The following is a 21,472-nucleotide window of genomic DNA, read 5'->3' as shown; positions in this document are numbered from 1 at the left end:
GACTTATTTCACTTAGTGTAATACCCTCTAGGTCCATCCATTTTGTCATAAATGGCAAAATCTTATCCTTTTCATGACTGAGTAATATTCCTGTGTGTGTGTGTGTGTGTGTGTGTGTGTGTGTGTGTGTGTATACCACATATTTTTTATTCATTCATCAGTCTGTGGACATGGGCTGCTTCCATATCTTGGCTACTGTAAATGATGCTACAGTAAAGACAAGACAAGGTACATACATCTTTTCAACTTAGTGTTTTTGTTTTCTGTGGATAAATACCCTGTAGTGTGATTGTGGGTCATAGCATACTCCTATTTTTAATTTTTATGAGGAGCCTGCATTCTGTTTTCTACATTAGCTGTACCAGTTTGCATTCCCACCCATAGTACACAAGGGAAGGGTTTGTTTTTTCCCACATCTTGGCCAATACTTGTTATTTCTCGACTTTTTGATTCTAGTCATTCTAAGGGGTGTGAGGTGGTATCTCATGGTTTTGATCAGCATCTCCCTTATGATGAGTGATGTTGAGCATATCTTTATATATCTCTTGGCCATCCATATGTCTTCTTTAGAAAATTGTCTGTTCAGGTCATCTGCCCATTTTTAATGGGATTTTTTATTAGTATTATAATTTGATGTTGAGCTGTAGAAGTTCTTTATATATTCTAGTGACTAACCCTTTGGCAGGTCATGTCAAATAATACGTAACTTGCAAATATATTCTTCCATTCAGTAGTTGCCTTTTCATTTTGTTGATGGTTTCCTTTGCTGTACAGAAGCTTTTTATTTTGATGTCATCCTAATAGCTTATTTTTGCTTTAGTTTCCCTCACCTCAGGAGTTCTTCTATAAAAATGTTTCTATGGCCGATGTCAAAGAGATTATTGCCTATGTTTTCTTCTAGGAGTTTTATGATTTCAGGTGTCACATTTAGTCTTTAATCCATTTTGTGTTTATTTTTGTGTGTGGTGTGAGCAAATGGCCCAGTTTCATTCTTTTGCAGGTAGCTGTCTGGTTTTCCCTGCACCATTTTGTTGAAAAGACTGTCTTTTCACCATTGTATATTCTTGCCTCCTTTGTGACTATGTAAAGTGTGAGTTTACTTTTGGACTCTATTTTACTCCATTGGTCTTTGTGTCTTTCTTTGTGCCAGTCCCCTATTGTTTTTATTACTACATCTTTGTGGTATATCTTAAAATCTGGGATTATGACATCTCCAGCTTTGTTCTAATTTCTGGAGATTGCTTCGGCTCTTTGAGGTTTTTTATGGTTCCGTATAAATGTTAGTACCATTTGTTCTCGTTATGTGAAAAATGATCTTGATTTTTTTTAAAGATTTTATTTATTTAACAGAGAGATCACCAGTAGGCAGAGAGGCAGACAGAGAGAGGGAGGGAAGAAGGCTTCCTGCTGAGCAGAGAGCCCGATGCGGGGCTTGATCGCAGGACCCTGAGATCATGACCTGAGCTGAAGGCAGAAGCTTAACCCACCGAGCCACCCAGGTGCCCTGATCTTGGTATTTTGGCAGGGATTGCCCTGAATCTGTCCTGTGCTTTGGGTGGTATAGTAACAAAATCCTACCTTTCCCCTCATTGGGCCTGCAGTAAGTCCCACAGCTTCTACTTGCAAGGTATGCTTTGGGTTTATTTACACTTCTGCCTGATTCTGCTGTCCCCTTCCTAACCTCAGTCTTCACTTTATCTTGCTTGAAAATACTGCAGTAACACCTTCCTGAGCTTTCCTGCCTCTCTCCTACTTGCAGTTGTTTTAGTTCATTCATTGCAATCCTAAGTGATCTTTTAAAAATATAAACCAGACCCTGTCATTGACTATCCTTGCTTTGCTTTATTAGTTTCTTTTCATTCATCAAGAATCCAGTTTTCTCAGTCTTCAAGGCCCCGTGTGAAGCAGTCCCACTTATGTCCTCAGATTCACCTCCAGCCATTTTTCTCTCGATCAAAATTTTCTACCCTCCCCTCTTCTCCAAACTTGACACAGAAAACATTCTGTTATCCCTGCCTGGACTGCCCTTCTCCTATGAGGGGAGGGATGCGTCTGATCCTTAAATTGTAGCCTGATTATTACATTTTTTAAAGAGATCCTTATTTCAGAACCCAAAGAAGTCTTCCTATTGAGTTTGCATTCAGCACCCATTTTGTAACCTTCCAAACACTTTCTCTGTTTTAACAATATTATTTGTTTGTTGACCTCTGTGTCATGTTTCCTCTCCTACTAGAATTGTAACTCTTAGAGGATAAAGACTTTGTTTCACCCATTGCGTGCACCGAGTGCCATACTGAGGCACTCAAGACATGCTTGGATGGATGGTTGGATGGATGGATGGATGGATGGATGGATGGATGGATGGATCTAAGGGACAGGTAACTACAGATTACTGTGTAAGACTGCCTGATAAACTTAAGAGTCTTGAAGTAACACTGTGGGATGGAAATGAAACGTGACATCAACCATCTTGCTAAGTTGCAGGATTGATTTGTTTCTGGAAATTTTTACTGGGACGATAAGATGAGACAACATGTCCCACAGCACCTCAAATAAGAATGCTCCCAGGAATTTCTTCTTGGCAACTCTTTGTACTGCGACTCTGCCCGTGAGGAAAGTTAGTGTCCTCATGGATTCTCCCCCTCTTCAAGTTCCTTTGGCCAGTTCATCTTCTCGTCATTCCAGAGACTGACAAAGAAGTAGAAACTGGGGGGGGGGGGGGGGGGGCTGTGTGCAGAATGTTTGTCTAGCAGCCCCCGCAACTTTAGTAACCTAGTCCCACCTGTGGGTAATCATGACCCTACTGGTTCATAAAGGAGTCCTTGAAATCATGGCAACCACTGCCCCAGAAGTGGTTGCCACTCATGTCTGACCCCTGAATCCTCATGTTCGATCTAACTTGAGCCTCAGGCTCAAGCATCAGAGTCTCAGGCTCTGTTCTACCCCTTGGATTCATTCCTTTAGCTAGGTGTCTAGGTGTCTCTAGATGCCACTTTCACTCACTACTCCATAAACTTAGCAGCCAGCTCTCCTTCCTTCTATAGCCTGTTTTGGACTTCTAAAACCTTGGCCTGGCAAAACCTGAGTCCCCCCTCCTTTGACAGGCTGGCATCATTCAGACAGTTTTAGATCAGGTAACCACTAACATAACTTTGTGTTATGAACCCTCTGTCTTCTGTATTTATTTATTACACTCAACCTCCTTGGCTTCATGGCCTGCCTAAATTTCTTTATGGTTTCCCTGTTTCTTCTTGTCCTTCGCTCACTGATGATTGTGACCTTCTTTCACGAGGGACACATTTTTGGGAATGGTTTTCAGATTTGTAGGTATGACTTTGTTCCATAAATACTGGGCTCGTGTCAGCAGCTACTCTAGGTCACTTTTTCGATCATTTTGTGGATAATTATGGTTGTGTTTTAAGCCCATCAATCACTATTGTCTGTATTTATCTGCAGTGGCAGAATTTGAGCCTAGAATTGTTGCATTGGAAATATAATAAACATTCAGTATTTGCCACTGAAAGGGACAAACTTCAGAAGGACAGTATGGTACAAGGGGATAAACAGTGGATTCAAGTGACAAAATCACATTTTTCTTCCTCTTTCCCTCCTTCCCTCCCTCCCTCCACTGGCTTTTTTTGGCAAAAATTTAGATAGCTAACTTATTAGAGTGCAAAAACCATTATATGAATAGGTTTTGTTGGGCTTATAAATGTACATTTCAAAATTCTGCTGTAAAAATTCTTACATGGAAAGCATTTAATGTTTACTATGTTATATTCAGACTTCTCTGAAATATATCTGTATTTTGGTCATTAATTACACCAATTGCAAAATGGTGATATTTTGCATTCTTTTTTGGAATATTATAGTTCTATTTTATAGGCATAACAAGAGGTCTCTTTTTATTTTGAATTCAAATACAGATACTCACCCAAACTGACAGTAAACTTTTGTACAAATCATTTGCCCTCCATATTTGTATATGAAGTCCATCTGAGGCAGGCTTTTGGAAGGGGAGGAGAAAGAGGGAAAGGGGATGTCCTCGAGGCCAACGAGAGGACAAGTGTGAACACAGCAAAATGAGTTGAATTGTGCTTTGGTGAGTGCTGTGAAGTGTGTAAACCTGGTGATTCACAGACCTGTACCCCTGGGGATAAAAATATATGTTTATAAAAAATAAAAAGTTCAAAAGAAAAAAATAAATTAAAAAAAAAAGACAAAATCTTAATAAATTGGTTGCAGTGGTTTTCAGAAAGAGTACTGATATATAAATTTAGAAGGCAAACTATACGTTATTATAACTTGTTTTTAATCTCAATAAAATGAATAAAATTATTTTCTTCTTTAAAAAAAAAAATGAGTTGAATTCCATTTCTGAATTCAAGAGATGGTTATCTTCCCATGAGAGCCACAAGACAGATTCAAACTTCTCTCATGTGGAGGATGAATTAGGTCAGAGAGGGAATCTCCCCAAATGAACCATCACAGAATTTTCTTATACTATAGTATTATTGTCAAATGACCCCAGTTCCCTACTGGTACGATGGATTTATGGAGACTTTGCCTAGTGACTGAAGGTCTGAGAAAGACACAAAGAGAAACAAAGACATAGAGAGAGAGACCACGAGATTATGAATGTCTATGCAATGAACAGAGGTTGGAAGCATGTTTATTTCAAGCGGAAGTCAGTAGACCCGAGTTCTACTTTAATCTCTTCCATGGACTTGGCAGGCGTCTAACCTCGTCATGCCTTTGTGTTCTTATCTGTCACGTCGGGATAATAGTAACATCTGTTCTACCTACTGCACAGGTTTGTGGCAATAATAGAATGAAATGTTAGATGGGGAATTGTTTTGAAAGCATGCAGTGCTTTCTGCAGATAAAAGGTCATATTATCCAAGCATAGCATTCTTACTTTTGCAGAAGTGGAGATAAGTGAGAAAAAATGTTTGCTTTTGGATTTTATAATTGGAATAATTTATTCAAATTACCAATACAATTTTGTATTGTGGGCTTGTTAAGTCAGACAGTTTAGGAGAGCGAGGCTGAGCAGTGAGGTGGGTTTATCTTTAGATTGTGACTCTCCTCTGTCCTGGACCACTTGCAGGACATTGAACTGGTAAATGGCTACTCTGAACCTCAGTTTCCCCATGGCGAACTCAGCAAGTCCTTGTGAGATTTCGGGGGGGCTAGGGCTCCTCGCTGAGGAAAGCGGATTAACCATATGATGAATGGTGGTAACGGTTAATACAACTACCACCCTGATCTCCTGTTGTCCTTATTGATTCATTCTCTACACTTCGGTTAAGAAGCTTGGAAACCACAAAGGTTTTACAACCAGGAGCATGATTATCTGGTTTTTACATTTGCGTCCTTAAAGAGTTTCTCGTTATACATATCATCTCCCTTCAGGCCGACTCAAAGCATCTAATGTATTAAAGCCCTAATGCAAACTAAGGTGTTTGGGGATGAAATGGAACAATATTCATCAAAATAGAGCATTTGCTCCTGAAGACTTGCGGGTCACTGTAACGAGGTTAAATTTGGCTCAAATTTCCTGGAAGCATCCCTAGAGGAAATAATGAATGATCCAAGTTGTAATTTTCAGCCAAGGGAAAGAAAATACATATATTTGGCGGGGGGAGGGGGTGGGCAGTTGATAGAGAAACATGTTATTTTCCTGCTGCTGAATTCAAACAAATGGAAGGTAATTTAAAATGTAGGGCAATTTATCTCAGAGCTTAAATCTGCGAGGTACCTGAATGACAGGAAATTTTTCTAAAATGATTTCTTTGATCATTAAAATCAAGCCATTGAAGTCCTTGAAATGGCAGCGTGTAAACACACAGCGATGAGTGGGTTTTCAAGAGCTGGACAGAACATCATGGTGCCCCATCTGTGCCCCAGAGGCAGGGTCACCCTGTGTGATGGGGAACTGCATGGGTGTTCATGGCGTGGTCAGCTTGACCTTGTTGGAAACGACTGCATTCTAAGTGATCTCAATTTTCTGAGTGTCTTGAGAGAAGAACTGTCACTTCAAAATGTTGAATGGCAATCGGACATGTTAATGTGTGTCAGATGTTTTCTTCCCAATCATTGCCCTGTTGTGCCGTTTAGATATTGAAACTTTAAAAATAGAGTGAATTCACAGTAGACCAGGCCACATGGTTCTTACACTCTGTAATGTAACACGGATGGTCTGACTTAATCACATGGAAAGCACTTGACGGTACTTCTGTGAAACCCCACTTTTCTACTTCCACAATATGAAAGAGAAGTTCAGAGGATAGGAGTTTGATCTGGGCTCTTTTGGACACTGTTCTATTTTAAGTGAGGCTCGCTGGTGCGAAGTGGCTGTAAAATGCGTGTCTAGAGGGCTGAATGACTTGAATAGTTGAATGGAAGGCTTTCACATTGACTTTTCGGAAGCTGGTGAACACATACAAAGAACAATAATTTCCTTTTCCTTTAATTAGTCCAAGTCTGCTCCATCTGTTAACATCGCAGCAGTGATTTCAACAGCTACTTCATACTGTTGCTAGTTAGTTGGAATGAGCACAGAGTATTAGTTAAACAAGGAGAAGGCTTATGGGATAGTTGGATACACAGATATTATGGGTTAATGATCTTCTCCTTGTCCCAACTGTGGTTTTTTCTTTACAGTTAAAATATCTCAATTGCATTTAGATATTCATCTATTTTAGAACCATAGGGTAAATATTAGAAGGGAAAAGCAACCGGAAATTATTTGCAATGCATGTAATAGACAAAAGATTACTAGATAATTAATAGATAAAACATTCATTGGAACTATGTTGCTGTCACATATTTTGGCCCAGCGATTCCCATGTTTTGTATCAGATGCTGATTTTCATTCTGAATGCTGCAAACCATTTTGATTTCTTCGTGACCGTTTTTGCTGCAAGATGGGAAGAGCCGCAGCATAATTGGTTGATGTGAAAATACAGCCTGAAACTTGTTGAAAGCTGATTTTCAGTTTTGAGGAAATCTCTCAGTTGGTCAGGAGCTTGGCAGGATTAAATGTTATCTTTTAGAAATTGGGACTGATTAAAAAAAAAATAAGGAATGGGGGCTGATTGATATTTCTTTGTTCTCGGCCAGCTACTATCTACAGAGCTCGTTCAGGAAAGCCGTCACACAAGAAATAGTACCTACTGTTTGGACAGAATTGTAACCCTTGGGGCAGCAAGAGGACCACTTCCAGAATTTGTCTTGCTTACAGGGGACCCCCCGAATACTTCATAGCAGCTGGGGGGAGTTACCCTATTGTGGTGACTCCTGGCCTTGCAATGACTTTATCTGAGTAAACCATCTACAAGGGGGTTTGGACTTCTGACGGGCCACCTACAGACAATACTAGAGGTGGGGGGGCTTTGAAACTGCATTTAAAATATTTAAACTGCTAAAATAAATTTAAAGTTTAAAATATATTTAAAATTTTAAATAAAATTTAAAACGCTTCTCCTGACGCATGAGCCTAGAACTGACCGCTGAGAGCTGATGATATTGTGAGTCTTGTTTTTGCTTTTGTAGCCAAGAAGCTGATTGCAAGAGTTTTTTTTTTTTTTAATTATTAATTATTTTTATTATCATATAATGTATTATTTGCCCCAGGGGTACAGGTCTGTGAATCCTCAGGCTTACACACTTCATAGCACTCACCATTTCACATACCCTTGCCATTGTCCATAACCCAACCATGCTCCCCATACCCCTCCTCCCTCCAGCAACCCTCAGTTTGTTTTGTGAGATTGAGAGTCTCTTATGGTTTGTCTCCCTCCCGATCCCATCTTGTTTCATTTTTTCCTCCCCTACCTCCCAAACCCCCACTCTGCCTCTCAAATTCCTCATATCAGAGAGATCGTATGATAATTGTCTTTCTCTGATTGACTTATTTCACTCAGCATAATACCCTCTATTTCCATCCAAGTTGTTGCAAATGGCAAGATTTCATTTCTTTGATGGCTACATAGTATTCCATTGTATGTATACACACCACATCTTCTTTATTCATTCATCTGTGGATGGACATCTAGGTTCTTCCCATAGTTTGGCTGTTGTGGACATTGCTGCTAAAAACATTGCTGCTATAAACATTGGGGGGCACGTGCCCCTTTGGATCACTACATTTGTATCTTTAGGGTAAATACCCAGTAATGTGATTGCTGGGTCATAGGGTAGCTCTATTTTCAACTCTTTGAGGAACCTCCATGCTGTTTTCCAGAGTGGTTGCACCAGCCTGCATTCCCACCAGCAGTGTAGGAGGCTTCCCCTTTCTTTGTATCCTTGCCAACATCTGTTGATACTGACTGGTTAATTTTGGCCATTCTAACTGGTATGAGGTGGTATCTCACTGTGGTTTTGATTTGTAGTTCCCTGATTCCAAGTAATGTGGAATACTTTTTTTTTTTTTTAAGATTTTATTTTTATTTATTTGTCAGAGATTGCATGCAGGGGAGTGGTAAGCAGAGCAGGTAGAGGGAGAAGCAGACTCTCCACTGAACAAGGAGCCCAATATGGGACTTGATCCCAGGACCCTGGGATCATGACCTGAACCAAAGGCAGACACTTAACTGACTGAAACACCAAGGCATCCCAATGTGGAACACTTTTTCATATGTTCCTTGGCCATTTGGATGTGTTCTTTGCAGAAATGTCTGTTCATGTCTTCTGCCCATTACTTGATTGGATTATTCGTTCTTTGGGCATTGAGTTTGATAAGGTCTTTTTAGATTTTGGATACTAGTCCTTTATCTGATATGTCGTTTGCAAATATCTTCTCCCATTCTATCAGTTGTCTTTGGTTTTGTTGACTGTTTCCTTTACAGTGCAAAAGCTTTTGATCTTGATGAATACCCAATAGTTCATTTTTGCCCTTGCTTCCCTTGCCTTTGGGGATGTTTTTAGGAAGAATTTGCTGTGGCTGAGGTCAAAGAGGTTGCTGCCTGTGTTCTTCTCAAGGATTTTTATGGCTTCCTGTCTCGCATTGAGGTCTTTCATCCATTTTGAATCTATTTTTGTGTGTCATGTAAGGAAATGGTCAGTTTCATTTTTCTGCATGTGACTGTCCAGTTTTCCCAACACCATTTATAGAAGAGACTGTCCTTTTTCCACTGGACATTCTTTCCTGCTTTGTCAAAGATTAGTTGACCATAGCATTGAGGGTCCATTTCTGGGCTTTCTATTCTGTTCCATTAATCTATGTGTCTGTTTTTGTGCCAGTACCCTACTGTCTTTGATGATTACAGCTTTGTAATAGAGGTTGAAGTCTGGAATAGTGATGCCGCCAACTTTGGCTTTCTTTCTCAACATTCCTCCGGCTATTCGAGAACTTTTCTGGTTCCATATACATTTTAGAATTATTTGTTCCATTTCTTTGAAAAAAAATTTGATGGTATTTTGATAGGGATTGCATTAAATGTGTAGATTGCTTTAGGAACCATAGACATTTTCACAATATTTGTTCTAATCCATGAGCATGGGACATTTTCTCGTTTCTTTGTGTCTTCCTCAATTTCTTTCCTGAGTACTTTATAGTTTTCTGAGTACAGATTCTTTGCCTCTTTGGTTAGGTTTATTCCTAGGTATCTTATGGTTTGGGGAGCAATTATAAATGGGATAGACTTTTTAATTTCTCTTTCTTCTGTCTTGCTGTTGGTATATAGAAATGCAACTGATTTCTGTGCATTGATTTTTATATCCTGACACTTTACTGAATTCGTATATGAGGAGTTCTGGCGTAGGGTCTTTTGGGTTTTCCACATAAACTACCATATCCTCTGCAAAGAGTGAGAGTTTGACTACTTCTTTGCCGATTCAGATGGCTTTTATTTCTTCTCATTGTCTGATTGCCAAGGCTAGGACTTCTAGTAGTATGTTGAATAACAGTGGTGATAGTGGACATCCCTGCCATGTTCATGACCTTAGGGGGAAAGTTCTCAGTTCTTCACCATTGAGAATATTTTTTATTCTCAATGAAAAATGTGAATTTTTCGTAGATGGCTTTGATGATATTGAGGGATATGCTATCTATCCCTATACCTTGAAGAGTTTTGGTCAAGAAAGGATGCTGTACTTTGTGAAATGCTTTTTAAGCATCTATTGAGAGTATCATATGGTTCTTATTCTTTCTTTTATTAATGTATTATATCACAATGATTGATTTGTGGATGTTGAACCAACCTTGCAGCCCTGGAATAAATCCCACCTAGTCGTGGTAAATAATCCTTTTAATGTACTGTTGGGTCCTATTGGCTAGTATTTTGGTGAGAATTTTTGCATCGTGTTCATCAAAGATATTGGTCTGTAATTCCCCTTTTTGATGGGATCTTTGTCTGGTTTTGGGATCAAGTAATGCTGGCCTCATAAAATGAGTTTGGAAGTTTTCCTTTCATTTATGTTTTTTGGAACAATTTCAGGAGAATAGGTATTAATTCTTCTTTAAATGTTTGGTAGAATTCACCTGGGAAACCATCTGGCCCTGAGTTCTTGTTTGTTGGGAGATCTTTGATGACTGCTTCAATCTCCTTACTGGTTACGAGTCTCTTCAGGTTTTCTTTTCTTCCTGGTTCAGTTTTGGTAGTTTATATGTCTCTAGGAATGCATCCTTTTCTTCCAGATTGTCAAATTTGCTGGTGTATAGTTGCTCATAATACGTCCTTCTAATTGTATTTCCTTGGTGTTGGTTGTGATCTCTCCTCTATCATTCATGGTTTTATTTATTTGGGTCATTGCCCTTTTTGTTTTGATAAGTCTAGCCAGGGGTTTATCAATCTTATTAATTCCTTCAAAGAGCCAGCTCCTAGTTTCATTGATTTGTTCTGCTGTTCTTTTGGTTTCTGTTTCATTGATTTCTGCTCTGATCTTTATTATTTCTCTTCTTCTGCTGGGTTTAGGCTTTCTTTGTTGTTCTTTCTCCAGCTCCTTTAGGTGTAGGGTTAGGTTGTGTATTTGAGATCTTTCTTGTTTCTTGAAAAAGGCTTGTATCACTATACTTTCCTCTCAGTACCACGTTTGCTGTTACCCACAGATTTTGTTCATTATCATTATCATTTGTTCATTATCATTTGTTTCCATGAATTTTGTTCAGTTCTTCTTTAATTTCCTAGGTGACCCATTCATTCTTTGGTAGGATGCTCTTTAATCTCCATGTATTTAAGTTCTTTCCAGTTTTCCTCTTGTGATTAAGTTCTGGCTTCAGAGCATTGTGGCCTGAAAATATGTAGGGAATGATCACAGTCTTATGGTATTGGTTGAGACCTGATTTGTGACCCAGGATGTGATCTATTCTCGAGAATGTTCTGTGTGCATTAGAGAAGAATGTGTATTCTATTGCTTTTGGATACACATTCTATTGCTTTTGGATGGAATGTTCTGAATATATTTGTCATGTCCATCTGGTCCAGTGTGTCATTTAAGGCCTTACTTTCCTTGTTGATCTTTTGCTTGGATGATCTGTCCATTTCAGGGTGAGGGGTGTTAAAGTCCCCTACTATTATTGTATTATTGTCGATGTGTTTCTTTGATTTTGTTATTAATTGATTTATATAGTTGGCTGCTCCCATGTTAGGGGCATAGATATTTAAAATTGTTAGGTCTTCTTGTTGGACAGACCCTTTGAGTATGATATAGTGACCTTCCTCATGTCTTATTACAGTGTTTGAGTTAAAGTCTGATTTGTCTGATAAAAAGATCCCCCCCCCCGGTTTCTTTTGATGTCCATTACCATGATATATGGTTTTCTACCCAGTCACTTTCAATCTGGTGGTGTCTTTGGGTCTAAAGTGAGTGTCTTGCAGACAGCATATCAATGGGTTTTTGGTTTTTTATCCATTCTGATACCCTGTGTCTTTTGACTGGGGCATTTAGCCCATTTACATTCAGGGTAACTATTGAAAGACACGGATTTAGTGCCATTGTATTGTCTGTAAGGTGACTGTTATTGTATATTGTCTTTGTTCCTTTCTGGTCTACTACTTTTAGGCTCTCTCTTTGCTTGGAGGACCCCTTTCAATATTTCCTGTAGGTTTAGTTTTGTGTTTGCAAATTTTTTAAATTTTTGTTTGTCCTGGAAACTTTTTATCTCCTTCTATTTTCAATGATAGCCTAGCGGGATAGAGTATTCTTGGTTGCGTATTTTTCTCATTTAGTACTCTGAATATGTCATGCCAGTTCTTTCTGGCCTGCCAGGTCTCTGTGGATAATTCTTCTGCCAATCTAATATTTCTATCATTGTATATTACAGACTTCTTGTCCTGAGCTGTTTTCAGGATTTTCTCTTTGTCACTAAGACTAGTAAGTTTTAGTATTAGATGATGGCATGTGGACCTATTTTTTATTGATTTTGAGGGGGGTTCTCTTTGCCTCCTGGATTTTGATGCTTTTCCCTTTGCCATATTAGGGGAATTCTCTATTATAATTTGCTCCAATATATCTTCTGCCCCCCCCCTTCTTCTTCTTCTTCTGGAATTCCAATTATTCTAATGTTGTTTCGTTGTATGGTGTCACTTATGTCTCGAATTCTCTCCTCGTGGTCCAGTAGTTCTTCGTCTCTCTTTTGCTCAGCTTCTTTCTTCTCTGTCATTTGGTCTTCTATATCATGAATTCTCTCTTCTGCCTCATTTTTCCTAGCAGCAAGAGCCTCCATTTTTTATTGCACCTCATTAATTCCTTTATTAATTTCAGCTTGGTTAGGTTTTAGTTCTTTCATTTCTCCAGAAAGGGACTTTATTTCCCCAGACAGGGTTTCTCTAATATTCTCTATGCCTTTTTTGAGCCCAGCTAGCACCTTTAGAATTATCATTCTGAACCTAAATCTGAGATATTACCAATGTCTGTATTGCTCAGGTCCCTAGCTGTTAGTACGGCCTCAAAAACTCACCACAAAAAAAAGTGGTGAGTTTTTCTGCCTTGTCATTTATCCAGGTAAGAATATATGAATGAGAGAATAAAATACTAAAAGGGTGGCAAAGACCCCAGAAAAATGTACAGTAACCAAATCAGAGGAGACCCCAAGCCAGGGGAAGAAGTAAGGGGGTAAAAAGAAATTAAAATATATATCTATGTATACATATATATATATATACTTATTAGACTGGTGAATAGAACAGAGCCACCCACTTGACTGTGGGTGCATTTTGCTCTCTTAGAAGAAACTTCCTCCAAAAATTTTAAAGAAAGAAAATATATATAAATATATATATATATATATATATATATACATACATACATATATGTACATATACATATATGAAAAATAAGGGTAAATACAATGAAGGGATGGAATATGACTGTAAAGATGAAAATTCAAAAATTTTAAAAAAAGGATTTGTTTAGATATGTTGGTTGAAAAAAGAAGAAAAAAATACAGGTTGAGAGGAGAGAATGTGCTAGGACTGGAGACAAGAAAAAGGCCTTGTGCTAGATTTAGGGTATATTTTGATCTATTAGAAGAAATTGTGTCCCAAAATTTTTTAGAAAAAAAACCCCGATATATATATACAAAAAATAAAGTTAAATACAATGAAGGATAAAATATGATTATTTTGATAATGATATTTTTTATCAAATGATAAAATATCAATTATTTGATAATGATAAAATATGATCATTAATGAAGGTTTAAAAAGATTATTTTTTTAGAAAGGTATTGTTATGATAAACTAGTTAAAAAAGGTTAAAAGAGGAAAGAGGAAAAGTTAAAAAAATAGAATAAGAAAAAAAATTAAAAAATTTAATTCAACTTTGCAAGATTAAAGGATCATGGGGAGAAAGCCATGAATTCCATGTATTGCTTCCCCCTATCTCTGGAGTTCCGCCCTTCTCTTTGATCTCTGAGCTTGGTTTTGGCTGGGTGTTCTTGCTAATCTTCTGAGGGAGGGGCCTGTTGTAGTGATTTTCAAATGTCTTTGCTGGAAGTGGAATTGTCCCGTCCTTGCCAGGGGCCAGGCTAAAGAATCTGCTTGGGTTTGCTCTCAGGAGCTTTTGTTCCCTGAACGCTTTCCGTAGAATTCTGGAGGACGGGAAAGAAAATGGCGGCCTCCCAACATCCAGCCTGGAGGAGCCAAGAGCTTGGGGCCTCACTCCTCAGGGCGCCCTCAGAGAGAAGCAGTCAGTCCCTCCCGTCTTCTTGGTCTCTGGCCACACTCTGTTTGCACCTGGCCTGTGACTGAGCATTTCTATCTCTGGCGCACAGCCCCATTTGAAGTCTCCAAACCTAGCAGATTCCTGCCTCCAGAGGAGGAAGGTGAGTATCTGCGGATGTGCCACTTGCGATATCCCTGTTCAAGAGCAGTGGCCTGACTGTGCCGCAAATCACACTTTACAGTGACCCCAAGCTGAGGGCTCACTCCTCGGCTCCATCTCTGCACCCAGCTTCCCAGCTCTGATACCTGCGAGCTCTGCTACACTCAAACAGCCCGATCCTTCTGCGACCCCATCGGACCTAAGACCACAATGTCCCTGTGAGGGCTACACCCCCTCTTAGCCTCTGGAGTGGTGTCCCTCAATGGAGCAGCTTCTAAAATTTCTGATTTTGTGCTCCACTGCTCTGCCGCTTGCCAGGAGCCAGCCCCACCCCATCTTCCTGTTGCTTGGATTCACTTTTCTGCACGTCCTATGTTTCAGAAAGTGGTTGGTTTTCTGTTCCTAGAATTGCTGCTCTTCTCTTCGATCTCCTGTTGAGTTTGTGGATTTTCAGAATGGTTTGGTAACTCTCTAGCTAAACTCCTGGGACCTGATGTCATTTCAGTCCACTGCTCCTCTGCCATCTTACCTGCAGAATTTTTATATGACATTTTTCAAGTGCTTTCGGTGATTTTCACTATTAGTGATTATTTAGTAGCTTTAACGATTTTTTTTAAGTGCGAGGAAGTCTTTCTCAAAGGGAGAGACCAGATATTAATTTTCACCTGTTTGGGCTCAGTCATATTTGCTATTGCATGGTGTGCCTTCCACAGGGGATAGAGGCTGTCAATGGACAGAAAATTCTTGGCCTTGGAAGATATCCTGACATCAGAGAAGAGACCTTATTCTTCCCTAATATGCAAAAGTTGCCTGGGAGTCAGTGACTCAAAATCCAAGAAAATGTGGGATTTATGAGACAGGGGTTCTCCCTATTAACATAGTAGTAAGTTATAGCTTTAGCATCCATTAATCAGTGAAATACATGGCAGAAAACCTCCATGAATTCAGTAATATTTTAAACTACATTTATGTTATTTATATTTTTTTATGTCTGATATCTCCCCTGTCAACCACACCCCTTCTCCTCCTTCACTGAGTTCCTGAGGCTTTGGAAAACACCGAGGGTCTCTCCCAGCCTTCAAGAAGCTAGGACACTCACCTTCTGCCCACTTGAAATCTCATCCCCTGTCCCTTTGCTTCTTGTCCAGTCTGTCCTTCAGCCACAGAGGTCTTCTTTTGAGTCTCTGGACAGATCAAGCTCATTCCAACCCTTCTCCTTTGTATGTGTTTTTTCTTTGACTTCGAGTGCTCTTCTCCTTAATCTTTACATGGTTAGATCTTACTGCCATGTAGTCTCGAGTTCAGAGAAGCCTTCATGACCCTTTCCTACCCTCCAACCCCCTGCCTCACCTGAAACAACCTTCCCTGCTCTTCGAGATAAGGCTAGCTCTTGCTGACCTACTCTAGGGAACCACAATCTACAATATCCTTTGGTTAATGTTGAGAAAACAGAGGCTGTGTGTATTGATAGTGAATACTGCTGGCTTTCTTGTTAGAGAGGTGGGTGTACATTTCCCTATACTTCCTTAAGATTACCCATGGTTACCTAAGATTGTGTAGAAAGACAGTTTCTATTGAATGCTCTTTGTGTCTATTCAGGAATCTGCAGTAAGTAAATGGGGGCATGGACTTCCCAGTTCATCTTCTGAAACTTGAAATTTTAGAAGACCTATGGCTGAAAATCGTGGCATTACATGATCTGGGGGATATTATACCACCTGATGAAATTTCAAAAGAAGGAAAGGATTGTCATGTTGGTTTCTACACTTATATATTAAGGCACATTAAATTCTCAGGGTGTTAGAAAAATAATCTATCTCCAGCCATGTGTTGGAGCCAACTCTTACTGGCTCATAGAGGAACTGCTTGTTAAATTTTCAGGAATTTTGCAAGCAGGTTGACTTTACATTAGTAGCTTGAAATCAGCTATGGTGGGAGTGTTTATACCATAGAAATTGGCAAATGCTACCAACCAGGGTTTTTTGTGGTTTTTTTTTTTTTCCTCCCCCTTCTGGAAAGCCAGTTTACCAGCCCACCATTATATATTGCCAATATTTTAGAGGCTGACAAATTGATGATGACAAATCAAAAGGGCTAGTTCAAAATAACTTGGTTCCTTTTAGGGTGATTGTACTTTGAAAGACACACATTTGGAGTGTGGAAGAAAAAAAAAAATTCTAGAGATTGTTTATACATAGAAGCAGACAGGAACGATCAGAAATTGAGAGCTTTGTATTTGCTTCTGACAGCCCCGGGTCGGGCTGCTGCATTCAGGCAGTGTGTTGCTAAAATATGTACTCCGAGAGGAGATAGCCACCTTCTGGAACTTGAGATAGCAGCTTTCGGCAGCTCCCTTGCTGATAACAGAGCTCACAGGTCTCACGTGCACCATCATGTTTTAGTGACAGTGAGCATCTTCGATTCTTTCTTCAGGAGTAGGAAAAGATTCATAGGATTGTGAGGTAGAGGCTCTGATGGATTATGGTCCATAGGTTGGAGCAGGTGGAGACTAGTGAGAGCTGACCTAATGTGTCATGCTTTTGGCTAGAAAGCACTGAAAGGAAAATTGCTCGGAGAGGCAGGGTATTAAAGATTCCTCAACAAGAATATCTTCGAGTTACACTTCACGGGGCACGAGACATCATTTGTGATATTTTAAAGGCAAATGTGTTATTGGACAATACTCATGTGAAGGGATAAATGGTAAGACGTAGGTTGTCTATGTCTTGGTGTGTTTTAACATGACACGAACTCATAGATGAGTATCTTCTGTGTGTTTCTTCAGAGACTTGAGACTGAGGGTCTTGCATTTAAAAAGACATGTGAGAAGCAAGAGCCTCTTGAAGTTCCCCTTCCCCACTGACTTTGTGGCAAGCATTTGGAAAATCTGAATGGTTCTGAGAGATGGTGGTAGACCACCTCGCTTTTCACCTTTTCTGATGTCTCTGTGAAACAAGATAATAGTGCCACTTATGAGAAAAGAGAAAGCAGTTTTCTTCAGTCATCCTTGGACTGAGTGAATCTTTATTTATTTATTTGGAATAAGGCTTTACTTCTAAGCTGGTGGCATTTCTAGGGCTTAGATTTTTAAAGGAGCACTATTAGTATTTCCCAAAGGATAAGATACCATCTGTAGCTAAACAAGTTGGAATTCTGGCACTGATAGCATCCAGGCTTTAGTATATTAGAAAATATGAATGTGGGATGCCTGGGTAGCTCAGTCAGTTAAGCGTTTGCCTTCAGCTCAGATCATGATCCCACATTGGGCTCCCTGCTCAGTGAGGAGCCTGCTTCTCCCTCTCCCTCTGCTGCTCCTTGTGCTTGTGCTCTCTGTCTCTCCCTCTAACAAATAAATAAAATCTTCTTAAAAAAAAGAAAAGGGAAAGGAAAATTTGAACCTATTGATGACCTCGTTCTTCAATGCAAAGAAAACAAAGGAATTTTTAGTCAAGAGGCTATTTATACTATTGTGATTATAATTAAGTTCCCAAAGGTCAGCGCTGTATGTCCTGATGTTCAGAAACATGATCCTAGAACAAGAGATCTACTGCCATTCTAGAGTTCAGAGATGGTGAAGAGAATTAAGAAAGGAAATTTCATGAAAATCATAGATGGGGACAGAGTTCTGGACCTTGTGTTGAAGACTCAAAAGAAACAGCTCTGTGCTTCAGGAGAAATGGAGTTCTGACAAGCTGAAATTAACCAAACAGCTAAGAACCCTGTCAGACTAAAGTAAAAGTCTCACTTTTAAAACAGTCTATTCTGAGGTCCCTAATGACTGGGCTGCCTCTTTATTAAGTGAAAGTTCCTACCATTAGTATTTAAACACAGACCACATGAGCAAGAACCTGTTGAAAAAAAATAGTGCTGAATATGTCAATAATAGCTAACCAATATTAAATATGTCATTATTAAAATGAGAATTAAATGAGGTTATTTTCTGTTTCTCTTCATAGCAGTTGCTTTTTATAAACTACCTTTAAAATGAAAGCTTTTTCCATGTAAAAGAGCATGACCATTCTAGAAAATTTTATGAACTGAGAAAGTAGAAAGAAAAAAATGTATATATATATATAGTTCTGTTTATTTATTTATTTTGAGAGAGAGGAAGAGTGAGCACATGCATGGGTGCAAATGGGGGGAGGGGAAAAGGAAGAGGGAGAGAGAGAATCAAGCAGACTCCACACTGAGCACAGAGTCTGAAATGGGGCTTGATCTCACGAGCCATGAGATCACGACCTGAGCTGAAACCAAGAGTCAGACACTTAACTGACTGAGACACGCAGGAGCCCTTCTAATTCCATCACCCAAGGCAACTCATGCCAACATTTTGTATAGTTCCTTCTAAAATTTTTACAGGTCATGATTACATACTCTCTTACTACCCGTTTTATTACTGCTGTTAATATTATTACCACCTTCTTCAGCTGCCATTTACTGAGATTCACATTCTGTTTGCACATGTCTTCACGTATAATTATGTCGAGCTGGTAATTTTTTTCCAGTTTTACTGAGACATCATGAATATGTATCACTGTATGAGTTTAAGGCACGCAGCATGGTGGTCTGATTTACATTTATTGTGAAATAATAAATTATTATTATTCCAATAATAATATTGAAATAAAAGTTTCTATTTAAAAAACAGTAAGTTTTGGGGCACCTGGGTAGCTCAATGGATTAAAGCCTCTGCCTTCAGCTCAGGTCTTGATCCCAGAGTCCTGGGATTGAGTCCCGAGTCAGGCTCTCTGCTCCATGGGGAGCCTGCTTCCTCCTCTCTCTCTGCCTGCCTCTCTGCCTACTTGTGATCTCTGTCTGTCAAATCAATCAATCAATAAATTTTTTAAAAAACAGTTTTACTAAACAACCATCATCTCCTATAGATATACTAAAAAGTGAAACATTTTCCCCAATAACTCTCTCTCTGTATCACAGAGCGGTGTTAACAGCAATCATCTTGCTGTCCTTCATGTCCCTGTACTTACTTAGCTTCTAACTGCCAGTCTGTGCATTTTGATAGCCTTCCTCCAATTCCTTCTTCTCCAACCCCCACCTCTGGTAACTACAAATCTCATCTCTGCTCTGTGAGTTTGGTGTGTATATCTCTTTAAAATTAGATTCCACATGAGCGCCTGACTGGCTAAGTTGGTTAAGGGACTGCCTTCAGCTCAGGTCATGATCCTGGAGTCCCAGAATCCAGTCCTGCGTTGGGCTGCCTGCTCAGTGGGAAGTCTGCTTCTCCCTCTGACCCTCCCTCTTCTCATGCTCTTTCTCTTTCTTTCTAGCTCAAATAAATAAGGAAAGTCTTTAAAAAAATAAGATTCCGCATTTAAGTGAGATCAGACACTATTTGTTTTTCTCTCTTGGATTTATTTCACTCAGCACAATTCCTTCAAATTCATCCAGTTTGTCACCAATGATAGGATTCCCTCTTTTATGGCAGAATTATATTCCCGTGTGTGTGTGTGTGTGTGTTGTGTGTGCACACGTGTATATACCACACATCCATCCACCAGTGGACACTTAGGTTGTTTTCCCTGTCTCAGCTGTTGTGAATAATGCGGTTGTGAATGTGGGGGTGCAGATATCTTTTCAAGTTAATGTTTTTGTTTCTTTTGGTAATATTCCCAGAAGTGGAGTTTCTGGATCATATGGTAGAGCTATTTTTAAAATTTTGAGAAACCTGCCTACTGCTTTCCATGGTGGCTGCACCAATTTCCATTCCCACCAACAGTGCATGAGGGTTCCCTCTTGTCCACACCCTCGCCGACACTTGTTAACTGCTTGTCTTTTTGATGATGGTCATCCTAACAGATGTGAAGTGAATCTCCTGGGTTGTTTTTTTTTTTTTTTTAATTCTAAGTTTTCTAGATTTCTCTTTCATCTCTACATTCTCATATAAAACATTCTCTTACTCTAAAAACAATTCTGTATTCTACTTTCTCACTTAAAAATAGTGAAAGAATTTCCCCCACACTGTTAACACTCTTCATAAACAATTTTAATTGCATCCTAACAGTCCATTCTAAGTATAGTTTTCATAATGGTGAATTTTCAATTTTTTTATATACCTTCTTATTATTAAATCCAAAACCATTACAAAACATAATGTGTGATGGCAGTAGTCTACATGGACTGAGGTCCAGAAGAAAAGGCACCTGGAAATGGGGAGGGCTAATCCTTTACTCAGTATTCACTACTGAGGTCATTTCTTTGAGAACCACTTATGATGCAGATGTGGGTGGGGACCAGTTTGTAGCCAGATACTTGTCAAATTAACACTCTTAATATACAATTCCAGATGTTGTGCTTTCTCTCTGTGTTGTTAAGATCTTGCTTTTATCTTATCCCCAACTGCCCTCTGATTGTGCTCCTCCTGATAAGACATTTCTTGGTTTCCCTTTAATTTTTGTACCCTTAGGAGGTCATTTGGAACTTCTTACCCCTGAGAATCAAATTATCACCATCTTTAAGTTCTGCAAAACTTCCCTGAATTCCAGTTATAGTATTTGTAAATCTCTTTCTCACTAACTGCCTGTTTCATCCATGTCTAAATCCCGTCATGTTGAAAAACATCCCATTCAAGGGTTTTATCTGCCCGGTTACCTCAAAATAGATTTTCTCTGAAAATGTGTAAGGTATGGATAAAGAAGTATCAGATTTCTGCCAGTTCTTTCAAACCATTAATTAGGAATCCAGTTTTTATCGTTTTTCAGTCAAAATATTATCTTTGAAACCCATACTGTAACTAGCGTTATTGTAAACATTTAGCACAGAGGAGAGAAAAAACTAATGATCCCACCCTCATAGGGCATGAGGTCTAGTGGATGAGGCACAGAAGAAACAAGTAAACAAATTGTTTTTTACTGTGCTGGTGTATAGTATGACACATTCTGATGTTCTTTTATAATATAGAAATACCGGGATAGTAGTGTCTATTCCATAAAATTCTCTTGTCTCTTTTTCACATTTATTCTTTTTTTTTTTTTTTAAAGATTTTATTTATTTATTTGACAGAGAGAGATTACAAGTAGGCAGAGAGGCAGGCAGAGAGAGAGGAGGAAGCAGGCTCCCTGCTGAGCAGAGAGCCCGATGCGGGACTCGATCCCAGGATCCCGAGATCATGACCTGAGCCGAAGGCAGCGGCTTAACCCACTGAGCCACCCAGGCGCCCCTCACATTTATTCTTAAACTAAGTTGCAAA

General features: G+C 39.2%; 1 protein-coding gene across 2 annotated transcripts in view; it reads left to right on the top strand.

The window, feature by feature from the left end:
* PRKG1 (protein kinase cGMP-dependent 1) overlaps window positions 1-21,472 on the top strand; it is a 1,263,025-nt gene that overhangs the window by 146,232 nt on the left and 1,095,321 nt on the right. The window lies entirely within an intron of this gene.

The sequence above is a fragment of the Mustela lutreola genome, chromosome 4 (assembly GCF_030435805.1).
Source record: "Mustela lutreola isolate mMusLut2 chromosome 4, mMusLut2.pri, whole genome shotgun sequence".
Taxonomy (NCBI): domain Eukaryota; kingdom Metazoa; phylum Chordata; class Mammalia; order Carnivora; family Mustelidae; genus Mustela; species Mustela lutreola.
The sequence above is the reverse complement of the archived record's forward strand: the minus strand, read 5'-3'. Positions and strand labels throughout refer to the sequence as shown.